The sequence below is a fragment of the Boleophthalmus pectinirostris genome, unplaced genomic scaffold (genome assembly GCF_026225935.1).
Source record: "Boleophthalmus pectinirostris isolate CB_2022bp ecotype Guang Dong unplaced genomic scaffold, ASM2622593v1 HiC_scaffold_17, whole genome shotgun sequence".
In the NCBI taxonomy this organism is placed as follows: domain Eukaryota; kingdom Metazoa; phylum Chordata; class Actinopteri; order Gobiiformes; family Gobiidae; genus Boleophthalmus; species Boleophthalmus pectinirostris.
Genome location: NW_026571115.1, coordinates 3,536,177 through 3,549,568, shown reverse-complemented (window position 1 = coordinate 3,549,568; position 13,392 = coordinate 3,536,177). Strand labels below are relative to the sequence as shown.

The window sequence follows — 13,392 nt, the reverse complement described above, 5'->3', positions numbered from 1 at the left end:
TACATTATTCTAAGGTTAGACACAAGGCACAATTTCAGGTGAGCGAGGGATGAACACAGACTCAAAAGGAAGTTTGTTTGACTTCCTCTTTTTCCTTTGTTTCTTTTTTCTCTCCATCGCTTTGTGATCTGAAACACATACAAGTCATTTTGGTCAAGATTTGATGAAAAAAAGCAATCCAGATACCTGATATAGACTCAGTATATAAATCTTAATTTCAGTACTTTAAAATTTTTATTATAATGTATTTATTTGATTTAAAATGCTACACTTTTGATTATTTGTTTTTTTTCCATAGTAAAATTCAAATAGAATTTAAAAATGCAGAAACTAACCAGCTATGAAATAAAACTGACACAAAAAACTGATTAATTTGAAAAAAGTCAGTATGTACATGGTTAAACACTGTTAAACATTGTTAAATATTGTTAAATGTACCTCTTCTTTTTCCTCTTCAGAATCATTGTCGTCGTGAACACAAAAAAAATCACCACCAGAAACCCAGCCACAGCCGCCAACCCCAGAAACAGGTTTGGTAAGAAGTTTATCCCTGTAACACAAAGAGGAAAACAGTGAATGAATCTGCAGCCACGGTTGCCCTGGGACAGACTGATGGAGGCGAGGCTGTCAGTTCGATTGGCTTGTGCCCCTCACCTGTCCCACCTCCTCCCTCGCTCCTCAGCATGTGTCTGGTGACCTCCAGAGACCCGTCGTTCTTCTCGGGTGTTATCCCCAGGATGTGGCACATGAGTGGGTAGATGTTGACCGTCTCGAAGGGTCCCACCTCCAGGTTCTGGTGGAAGGCTGGTCCCACAGCTCTGAAGAAGGCCTTCATGTCCATCTCTGCGTTATCAAAGCCGTGTTCTCCTTTGTGGAACTGCACCGGGAAATACTGCAAGAGACAAGAGCAAGGACTGAGTGATACTACTACTACTACTACTACTACTACTACTACTACTACTACTACTACTACTACGCAACTGTTACTACTATGATTACTAGGTCTGAGACAATAATCGTTCAATACATAGAGGTGGAATACTTTCCAGGCACTGTTGGGCAAGTTACTTTAAAACTGTAATGTGTTATTTATGACTTGTTACTGTCATTTCAAAGTAATTTGTTACATTACAATATTACTGTGTTTAAAATGTAAAACATTACGTTATTATTGTTTTACTTTTAAGTTACTCTCACCAATAACTATGAAGATGCTGAACCTTTGTGCCGTATATGGACTAAACCAGGACTGAACCGAGAAAGGAACCAGGAGGACTGAACGAGGACTAAACCAGGTCTAAACCAGGACTTAACCAGGTCTAAACCAGGCATAAATTAGGACTAAACCAGAGCTGAACCAGGACTAAAGTAGGTCTAAACCAGAACTGAACTGAGGACTAAACCAGGACTAAACCGGGACTAATCTTGGACTAGAACTTGGAATCTAGGACTACCACTGAGAGAACCCCGAGCCCATGGAACAGGGTGGTCAGCAAGGCACGATTGGGCGTCAGCTGAGGTTTGCCCCATGGAGCGTGGAGTTTTTTCACCCGTGATCACCCAATGGTCTATGCGGACGTGTCTCCGGCATTTCACCGCTGCTGATATTGCGTTGATTTTAGCAAATTTGTATGAAGAAAAACGAATAACCAAAATATTACAATGTATTTTCCTGTAATGCCGTAACATTACTGTGTTACAGCAAAAAGCAACGCATTACAGTAATTCGTTAATTTTATTATTAAAAGCGTTACTCCCAACACTGTTTTCAGGGATGAATTTTTCTGTACTATGATAAGATCTGACCTTAGACGGTTGAATCAATAATAGAAACAAACCCATATATTGGTGTCTCCAGCACCTGCTATCTGAAAAGTCTTGTTTTGGATTAACCATTCCCCAAACTCACCAGCAGAGGGAGCCAAAAACCAGTGAATAGACCATGTTTTCAGTCTTATGATTTACAAAGGCATTTCTTATAGTAATTCCTCAAAAGGAGAAACCTAACCTCAAATATTAAACTCAAAATGGTACAAAATGACTCTGCTTTTGTTTTGTTATGCTACTAACAGTTCAAACTTGATTCCAGTACTATTAGTAGTATTAGTAGTTTTTTATTCAGTCATTTTGCAACACTACAAAACAAAACAAAACATTGACTACAACTCCATGGATCATGACCGTAAGGGTTTACTAAGGAATACATACTAAGGACCAGACTCAGTACTCAAAACAGATTCACAAAACATCAAATGGTAGTACTTTCTTTTCTATTCCCATGTGTCCTTATATCTGTAACATACATACATCTGTACATCAGTGGTCCAGTAGTTTCCATAGTGGTTCATGGGCGTGTTCTAGTCTTTGTGCTCTTATACTTGTTATGATACAGCTCAAGATCATTGTAAAGACATTCAGGAAAGGAAATATGGGGAACACTGCACTTTGTCTCACCTTTGAAATGTCACTATCGTTTATCATAATCCCCGTAACATAACCTGTGTTTTCACCTCTTTATTTGAGCACAGGTCGATGCTCGGGTCTGATAATGGGGACACATTATCAGTATTATCAGCTGGATAACAGTGGCCAGGTTTGACCTCAACCATGACAGTCTGAAACAAGGTTAAAGGGGGGTAAGTTAAAGGGGAGATAGCCACTTTAGCCAAGGGGCCATATTACACTATGTTCTGATCTGTGTAGTGTATAATGTTGTTTCCTCATTAGAAACAGATCTGGAGTTGTGTTTTGTTTCATTCACACGTTTAACACAAACCCCACATTGACTTCTTCTCTCAAACTGAAAACACTCTGTTCCACCTTGTGATGTCATCTGGTAATACATGAAATGTAAACTGCACAAAAGGTAAAAAGTAGCTGTTAACTTGTGGAGCAGAGCAGAGCATTTTGAGCTTTGGAGATGTAGACAAACTAATACTAAAGAGTTACTCAAACATGTTTGAATGAAACAAAACACAACTCCAGGTGTGTTTTTGAGGAGGTACAGGGTAGCCACGGGGTCTTAAAAGTCTTAAAAAGGTCTTAAATGTCATGTTCCTAAATTAAAGTCTTAAAAAGTCTTATTTTTTTCACAAAGGTCTTAAATTTCATTAGCCTATTATTATTATTTTTTTGTAAACTCAACCAGTCTGCAGTGCAACGTTAAACGGAGGAGAAAAAAAAACAACTAAACAACAACAACAACAACGTGAAATCAACGTGAATGAACATCTAATTTGGAGTATGTGCAAACAATACTTTGGTTTCTGGTGCCGATGGCAATGAGTAAATCATCAGTAGAGTGGAAGAAGATGCTGGACTGTAGGTTTAATCCACAATGGCTCTTAGATTCTAGGTACAGTTGTTGGTTGGTCACATGGATCTATTAAAATAACTGGATAGGGTGTTGTTTCTTGTAGCTGCCTCCAGTTGATGTAGTGACACTCACTGGTATTACAGCGGAAAAAATCCCATGGGCCGAGAGAAGATTTTCTCATAGAGTGCAATGTAAACACAAACTGCTGGTGTTCGGCTGACAGGGCACCTACAACTTTCAAAAATGTCGGATTTGGTGGCGATTTTTACCTATTTTTAGCTCAAAATCCTTCAGTTGTCTTAAAAAACGCTTTATAATTGTTAGCTTCGGCTCTGCTCTAGCTCCTCTCGCTCTGATTGATCAAAGTGATCACGTGATACACGAGCCCGCGCTCCTTGCGTGCGTTCGTGTGCATTTGCGTGTGTCCGCGGGAGAAAAGAACACTACTGCACATGCTTGTTCATCTGCAGCCACCGGAAGTACCTCGCCGGGCTAAAGGCGAGTCTGGGATCATGCGCCATTGAGCTCGGCCCATTGACTTGAATGGTCGGCCATTTTGGAACCTGGGGGCTTGATTGGTCATTATTCAAATTGGATCTGGTGTTTTTCGCCCGCATAATGGGTGCGATGTTGGTCTTAATTTTCATTGAAGTGGTCTTAAAAAGCTCTTTAAAAAAAGTCTTAAATTTGAGGTAGTCAAACCTGGGGATACCCTGAGGTAATATAGGATCTTTAAAATAACAATATTCACTGACCCCTATAAGCTTGTTTGTCTTAAAATTATATAAAATATTAAAGCTGCACTATGTAGCTTTTCTGATTAACGTATTTTCTTCGCTATTAGACGCGCTCTTAAGCCTCCAACCCCATCAAAAAAATGACTGCGCCCCACAATCCAGAGCACCTATACACGAATCCACTCAGGTGTCCCAGCACGACTTCAGTAAACTACAAAGCCACACCACCCGCAGAACACACAAACACACACGGAGCAGACAACGACCACACAGCCAAACACACCCACAGACACACTCATCACTCCACACCACGAGGAACAACGGAGGAACGACCCGAAAAAGAGTGCAATGTGCCACTTCTAGACACAACTGAACAACTGAGTCACTGTGAACACGCCGAAATCCGTTGGTCCCAGAACACACCCTCCCTACACGCCACAAACTGAACAAAGCCCAGAGTCACCGTGAACGCCACAAACAAACAAAACCACTCACCCATCACACTGTTGTGTTTCCTTTAAAGTCCAGTGCGGTTTATTTGTGAAAAAAGTTCAAAAATAGACCATTTAATGACAGTGTGTCTTATAATCCAGAGCGACTAATAGCCCGGAAAATGTGGTAGTTGTTTGTCACCTGTTTGCCTCCATGGAGATGTTACTGTTTTACCTGTGAACTCAGATCTCTTGCATTTATTCAACTCCGAGTGTTTTTATTGCTTAAATGTAGCTTGAAATACATGCATTCTTTCTGTGACTTTCTGAGTAACTTGGACTTGTGGCTTTACTTGCTTGTCTCCATGAACATAGGCAAGTTTAATGCCATATTGTAGAACATTCTAGGCAAAGTAAAGTCACCTACATAAAAACAAGCAGGTGGCAGACCATCCACCAAAAATTTAACCTTTCAATTAAAGTAGCAAACACTGAATCAACAGTTTTGCTTCTTTTTTGTGCATGGTGTTTTAGAAGCATTGACGAATGTTCCTAGTAATTTCTGTCCATTTTGGTGCAAACTAGGTGCATTTGCAGTCTTGTGTTCTGAGTGTGTTCTTCGTCCATTGGCCACTGCAGTTTCATGTGCTGTTCACATTTCATTTATGGTCTTATTATACTGTGTATAACTGTGTCCTGTTTTATAACCTCACACACACACTGTGTATCTCTGCGACTGCATAAAAGTCTGATTAGATAACGAGATGTTAAAGAGGCCGGTTTCATGTTGTATTATTGTCAATGAGATTCTTGAATAAGGCATTAAATCTTGGTGGGTTTATTTCTGTGTCTGTGCTCTGTAATCTAAAAATATCATAGGACACAATACTTTTTACTATACACTTTTATGACTATTACTAACGTTTTTTTAATAAGTCAAATCGGACCGGTCTTATTGCGGTGAGTCACAAGAGGACAAAAGCTCTAGTGTGGTCACTCAGCGCCTTTGAAACTGCAGAGAGACACGTGTTCACACAGTAACTGTTAATACATTCAGGGAAAAGGCTGCGGTCACTCCGGAAAATGAATCCAACAGAACTGATCCAGAGTCTGCAGAACCTCCAACGGCCCCACCAGACTGTACGGCCCACGACATAATTTTGAGAAATCCACAAACTCAGACCAATCCACAAATACAGACACGTTCTTGACCAGCAGGGGGCAGCAGCTGGCACACGAAACATTTGAGGGAGGAACCCCGAGCCGCGGAGCAGGATGTCCGCAAACACGTTCGGGTGACAGCTGCGTTTAGCCCCATGGGGCGTGGAGCTCTTTCGCCCGCAGTCACCTGACAGTCTGCGTGGGCACAATTCCGGGTCGTTCAGACAGTTCTGGTTTAGTCCTGTTTTAGTCCTAGTTCAGTCCTGGTTCAGTTCTGGTTTAGTCCTCAGCTGTTGAGGCATTTGATAAAGGTGAACATTTGCCTAAGGCTATGTCAAATGTTTCGTGTGCCAGCTGCTGCCCCCTGCTGGTCAAGTACGTGTCTGTATTTATGGATCGGTCTGAGTTTGTGGATCGGTCTGTATTTGTGGATCGGTCTGAGTCGGTCTGTATCGGTTGTGGATCGGTCTGTATCGGTCTGTATCGGTCTGGTCTGTATTTGTGGATCGGTCTGAGTTCGGTCTGAGTCTGTCGGTCTGAGTGTCGGTCTGTATTTGTGGACTTCTCAAAATTATGTCATACCTGAAATTGGTGGATTCGTGTAACTGGTGATCCACAAATGCTAAACACATTTTACAAACAGAATTTTTAGTTTTTACAAATAAAATTATTTTTTGCAAATGAAAAAAGATATATTTACAAATACACATCTATTTGTAAATACCAAAATACAAGTTACAAGTATTAAATTTACATTTGTGGATATCAAAACACATTTACAACTCAATGACTATTCTCACTCCCATCTGTGCATTTGTGAATATTAATGAGACAAAAGTAAACTCATAGAATATTCACTCAACGCCTTTGGAAGCTACTTTTAGTTTCAGTCACTTTGGCCAGTATGGTTCACTTAACGGTACACGTCATAACTTTTTGGTTGGGGGTTCGTCAGCTGCTTGTCTCCATGGAAATGTTATTGCTCTGCCTGGAATGTTCCACGGTATTTAAACAGCTCTGCCTTACATGTATTAAATTACATCTGGTTTTGCTCAAAAATACCTAGAAAAACCAATATCGTCGTCTACGGAACATAAATGGGCGTTTCTTCCTCTTAAAGGGGAACGTCTCCCTCTGGTCTAACATATATGTCAAAGTAAGACTTGTTAGTATTGAAGTAAGAGTTGTACTTTGACGTTAGCATTGAACGTCGCATAGTAAGGGTTAGGGTTAGTGTAGAACTATGGCTATGTGGCTGTTACGGATTATTAGTTGTTTTTGTTTCCTTTTGTAGTAAGTTGTAATTAGTCCTTTTTATGTAATTTTTGTTTATGGTTTATTTTTGTGTGGCTTTTTGCGGAGCCTATAAATACGGCTGTTTGCCCGTGGCGCGCTCTCTCTGCTCCTCCACTCCGTCTGCCCAGCTCCGCTCACCTTGCTCCAGGCTCCCTGCGTGCGCCCTGAGGGTGGCCTCGCCCCTGTCAGCCAGGTGCAGGGTGGGCTCCATGTAGCCTTCGTTAGCTGTTAGCCTTTTGTTTTGACCTGGTGGGACCGGTTGTCCTGTTTTCACGTTTCTTTTGGGTTTAGGTTGGTTTGGGTTTTTTCTTGTCTTCAGTTCCAGGTGCCGACTTCTACGGCCCTGTACGGGGTTGGCCTGGTGTCGCACCTTTTTGATCTGTTTGGCCGGCTCACCAGGTCCACCTTTCTGTTCATTACTTTTCATTATGTTTTGGGGGCAAACGTAAAAAAAAAAAAAATTAAGAACCAATGATAAATAAAAGAAAATAAAGAGCTGTATTTTGACTCCTGTGTCCTTTTTAAATATGTTGGTACTCACTTTTTGGGGGTTATAACAGTGGCCTATCAATAGCTAACATCAAGGCTCATGCCGTGCTATCGTTAACTAACTTATTAACTTGATTCTTTAGACTTTTACTGAGAAAAAGCGAAAAAGCAGAAAAGTGCAAACTCTTTCTGATTGGTTACATGCTACAGGAACGCCCATTAGGGAGTTTCTGTGGCACGTCTGGAACGCCATTCCTCAGAAAAACAGGCATTCTGACTGTGAGCGAGGTCGTGTCTCCACAGATCTGACCGCAGATCTGGTCTAATTTGGTCTTCATGAAGGTAGAAAGGTTTAATACCATACTGTGAAACATTACAGACAAAGCAATGACATCTCCATGGAGAAAAGCGTTTGACGGACTCCCCAGTAGAAAAGTGAAACAAGCTTTAAACAAGCCTATACTCCACCTTTATGATATTGTTTGGTCATTTGAATTTTGCCTTTTAAATTTTTTTTAACAGCAAAACATTTCAGACAGTTTCTTCTACTCACCCCATTGATGACATATCCAGGGTCAGCCCAGAGGATGATGGGTAAAATGCGCTCGCTCTTCGTGAAGTGCATGCGTTCAGGGAGCTCTTCTTTCTTATAAACGTGCAGATGTGGATGAGCCCCTTTTAAGGCGTTGTAAACCTTTTCCAACATCCCTGGTTTGGGCAGGAGCATCCCACTGGGTCCAAAATCTACCAAATGAAACTCCAAATCTTTGAAGGAAAACCCAGGAATTTTAGAGAGTGTGATTTCTTCAACAAGTCCGTTACGATACACATTAGTCATCCCGTGGTCGGCTGTGATTATGATGTTTAATCGATCTTCTAAACCGTAATTTTTGGCAGTTTGGCGAATGTATCCAACCGTACGATCAACTTGCTTCACCATCTCTTGGATTTCCGGTGAGTTTGGGCCGTAGCGATGTCCAGTTCCGTCCGGTTCTCCGAATACATAGAGACAAAATCCAGATCTTTGTCTCTGAACCAGCTCATGACCTTGTCCGTGTTTTCTCTCCAGGCGGTTTCGTTCTTGTAGTTGTACAAGAGCGGCTCCACCTCTCGGACTGAAGCGCTCTCTCCGTCGTAGCTGGACGCCGTGCCAGGGAAGTGCAGGGAGCCGGCTTTGAGACCCTGGAAAAGATTGGAAAAATGTAACACTTTTTTAGTCCAGGGATAAACTGAGCCTCTTCAAACATGGCCTCAAGTTTGAGTTTGGGTCGAGCTGTCATGTGTCACAAGTAAAGCCTCAGAACAGCCCTCCAGTTACACAGAGTACCGCTCTTTGTGAGTCTACGTGAGGAGTACATGACCGCTCTGACCAATCAGAGTGAGAGTAGAAAGAAAGCTGTTTTTAAGACAACTGAAATTTTGGAAAACTGAAATTTTGGGCTGCAAGGGATACCAATGGAGTAGCAAAACCCTATCCAGATATTTTAATAGATCCATGGATTCAGCGCCCAATAAGTGTCTCCATTTTACGACCATTTGTTTGAAAATGAATTAAAAAATGCTTAAAAAAGCCCACAGACCTGTCTCTGCGCTGTGATCCAGATGGGCAGAGAGCCGTTGTCCCACCACTCGTTCTTGAACTGACTCTGATAATACGGCAGCTTCTCTGTGGTGGTGGTGTTGAACCACATGTTGTGAATCACTCCATGGTTCTCCACGTACAGACCTGAGGAGCAGAAGAAAAGTTCAAACACAACATCAACATTGGGATTAAACCCAAACGAGTTCAAGACTAAACTAGACTAGAACCAAATAAATTCAAATCATTTTTGGTGAGTAAGTTCTGTATTTGGGTAAACAGTTTCAATCAAAACTCACCACGTATGTAGGTAGATATTAGGATGGTACAAAAACATTTTTTATTTTTAATTCTCTAGATTAATACTCTGCATTTGGCTCCATATTTTGGGTTCAGATTTTATGCAAATTAATTCATATTTAGAGGTTGCTCAGGACACTTGACAAATACAGGGCCCATACTATAACGAACCACATAAATAAGGCGTATTCAAATAATTTGTCATTTTATTGTGCAAACACAAATTGAAACTTGCATAAAAATGACTTAGAAAGTTCATAAAAGTTACTTGAAAACTCAAAATTAGTAAATTTCTAAGAAACTTCATGCAGCTTGAGCAACCTCTAAAACATCTCCCTTTTCTTCTAAATTTCTTACTAAATCATCTTGTGGATGCTAAAACCTAATTCAGTGTTCTAATCCAGGTCATCTGAAACTGTATTTCTACCATGTTTTGATGGACCACTCTAGTACAGATATAATCTAATATAATCCACAGGTCTTCAACTTTTTCCCTTAAGAACGACTTTTATGATTTGAAATAGGCCAAAAACACTTCAGACTATCCAGTCCATTTCTATTATATATATATATATATAATTTCAAGGGTACATTACATTTTTAGTAGGGGAGTCACCACTTTGTCTCCCCCGAGATGTCACTGTTTTACCTGGAATGTTCCACAGTATGCCATTAAAAAATATCTGCATTTGTTTGATTGCATGTCTTTTTACTACTCAAAAATATGAATTCTTATTGTAAACAGACTCACCTCTCCGCAGATTTAACCCGGCCTGGTGGTGGGTCAGATCGCTTCATAGATAAGTTTAATGCCATACTATGGACCATTCCAGGCAAAGCTATAGCATCGTCATGGAGACAAGTACATATCAAGCCCTTCTCTTGAAAAGTTACATAGGACACACATTTTGTAACTTTAGTGTACTGGTTCCACATATGGGTCTGGTCAAGTGGTAACGGAGGGACACAGGGGCAGATTTTTGACATTCAAATGTCTCTTATTCAGAAACTAGAGGAACTATTGAAATAAGTAAAGTATCAGAATGTAGGAAAGAGTTACACTCCAACAGGGTCAAGTTAAACCTGTGAGATTCTTTCAAGTTGTTGACAAAAAATTTAAAAACTCATGTCGGTAACGGAGGGAATGAAATATGCAGCACTTTTTGGTCAATAAATCCAAACAGTGATAACTCTTGGTTCTCACTTCCATATCCTTAACAAACTGGTTTGAATATTTGCTTCATATAGTTTTCTACCATATGGTACAAGATTAGGTTGAAAAACCTCTTACTTTTTGACTCATGAGATTTTTTATTAAGAAAGGTCATGGTAACGGAGGGAAAAGTAACGGAGGGAAAATTGTTCAAACAAGTAGAAGGTGCAGGATTTTACATCATTTGTCACTTTTTTCTTCTGAAAACTTTAATATTACTTCAAAATGAAAGGAAACTATTTCTATAAAAATATGTCAGTCCTTCCAAGCATTTTTTATCATTTTAAATACTTTTTTTTTTTTTGAAAAATCCTGTCCCTTCATCAACAGTTCAAAGATGGAATAACACAAGATATGATGAAATACATCCATTTATTGACATGATTTGCAGGTCTTTGAAATTTGGGAAATAATTTTTGTTCCATGTTTCATACATGATCTGTTTAAAACATATGGAACTTTAGAACCAAAAATGGTACAGAAAAAAGGTCAACAGTTTCATAAACTAGAGTACATATGTATCTGTTCAATACATTTTTATATCAGATGAATTAACTTGAATTTTTGGCCTTGCTGTTTACTTCTGCTTGACTGGGCCCATATGACTTATCTATTATGCAAGTACAGGTGTTTTTATTGTTCAGGTCTAATATTACTGTGAGCAGGGTCACCTCACCACAGATCTGACATGTTACTTCCTTATCTCCATGGAGAAAGATACACATATTGCTACTCTTGCCAAATCGATCATATCACATACAGTATGCACGAGACACACAGATGACTGACCCTCCACTACAAGTTACATAGTGCATCTTTAAATCATTACATGAACACATGGGTTTCAGAATGATGAGAAATTAAGGGCTGTCGCCATAGCAATTAACAATTCAAAACCACACATTAGAGCTGTTAAATGGAAAAAGGATGCACCACGAATACCTTATGTCCAATTTAAATCTCACCACATAATCAACATTCTGGCCTTTGCAACAGAACTGCTCCTTTTCGTTCCACTGAGATGCGCTGAAATTTAGATTAACTTGAAAAACTTGAGATGTAACGATTTTGGACAAGGTTTTACCCCAAACTCTGGAGATTAGAGGAATTTAATTTCACCCAGTTTAATTTGTGTGAGTCGGCTTTGGTGATTTCAGAGACAAAAGCAGAATTTGGTCATAATCTTTTTTATTCTGCTGACAATGTTCTCATACAAAAATTTCACTTGAATCATATTTTTAATATTTTAATACTACCTCAAGCTGTAGTTATATTATATTTTTTACTCTTTGTTATTATATTATATTGTGTGAGTTAGTGTTGTAGTCAAGATCGCACTAACTGAGACCAAGACCAAGACCTCTGAGAGTCAAGACCGAGACAAGACCAAGACATTTCTACATGTATTTATATTTTACAGTTATTTTGGCACATATGTATCAATGTTTTTATAAATCTATCTCCATTTGTTCTGCTTAATGTTGATTTAGACTTAAAATAGGCCACGCAGACACTCTGTGCCCCTTTTTTGGACCCTCACCCACAGTTTAAAAACCCCTTCATGAATTGCACTTCCACTGGCACTTTACACAAAACATCTTCCAAGTGTATCAAGTGAGTATTTTTTTTTTATTTTTTATTTTTTTTATTTCATTACATTTACAGTTACATTACTGGTTTTGCAGTGAGATTGAGCACCTCTGCACATTTATTGACCATCATGAAATATGATCAAACTCTTCAACTGTCAGACCTCGAGTCCGAGACAAGACCGAGACCAAGCGCCATCAAGATCAAGACAAGACCAAGACTAAATGCGTTCAAGTCCGAGACCAAGACCGGTCTTGAGTACTACAACACCAGTGTGAGCTACTGGGACCAAATCATTTCTCTTGTGGGTCAGTAAAGTTTGTCTAAATCTACTTAAGTTGCATTCAAACATATGTACTGCTCAAAATCGATAGTATTTGCTGTCATGTTTAAAGCCAACGTATGTCACTTTTTTTCAATCAATTTTGCATTAAATTGAAAAACATGCATCTTTACTGTGGACAAGTTTGCGCCTCCTGACTCTTATTTGGCCTGGAGGAGGGCCTATGGTTGTTCCTGTAGCTATAATATCCCACAGTGCTGCAAGGAATGTATCAAACTCCATGGATAAAGTTCTGAATTCTAGTTTTAGCTTAAGGTTTATGGCTTTTCATGGAATCATGGAAGCGACATGCCACCTTGAGAAAGTTACTGTAACTTTTAAGGTCAGGTCAAGGTAAACTTTATGCTTTATTTATACTTCTCTTCTGAGGAAAATTCATTCTCTGGGTTCAGTCCATCCCTCAACCTGTGCCTCTGTGATAAACTGCAGCTAAGATCTTAAGCTCCAATCAGGACTACTTTAACTGGAGGAAACCGCCCAAACACAGGGAGAACTCTATACAGAAAGACCCAAGATCCAAACCTGAAACTCTCTTGCAGATCTTTACCTGTGAGCAGAGTGAAGTGCGTGGGGCTGGTGATGGTGAGGTACGGAGGAGTGACGTACTGAGCCTTCACTCCGTCTTTAACCATCTGATCCAGGTTCGGGGTGTCCACATCGCGGTCGTAATCCCACCGAAACCCATCGAACGAAATCAGCAACAGCTTCTGCCTCTGCCTGTTCACCGGCGACGCCAACGCTACGGAGGCCCAGAGGAGACACAAAACCACCGGAGCACGCATTTTCAAAAACTGACTCTAGTCCAGGCTGTTTCCAGTGTCTTTCCTCCACAACTGCCTGATCCTTCTGAAGCTCAGAGCAAAGTTTCATGGTTTATCTTATCTGCTCGGTTCTTGAAAGACCAGCTGATGTTTATGACAAACTTGGATCTAATCTG

At 40.1% G+C, this 13,392-nt stretch overlaps 1 pseudogene; it reads right to left on the bottom strand.

The window, feature by feature from the left end:
* Nucleotides 1-428: 428 nt before the first annotated feature.
* Nucleotides 429-13,237, bottom strand: LOC110173539 (ectonucleotide pyrophosphatase/phosphodiesterase family member 7-like; annotated as a pseudogene).
* Between the last annotated feature and the right edge of the window lie 155 nt (nt 13,238-13,392).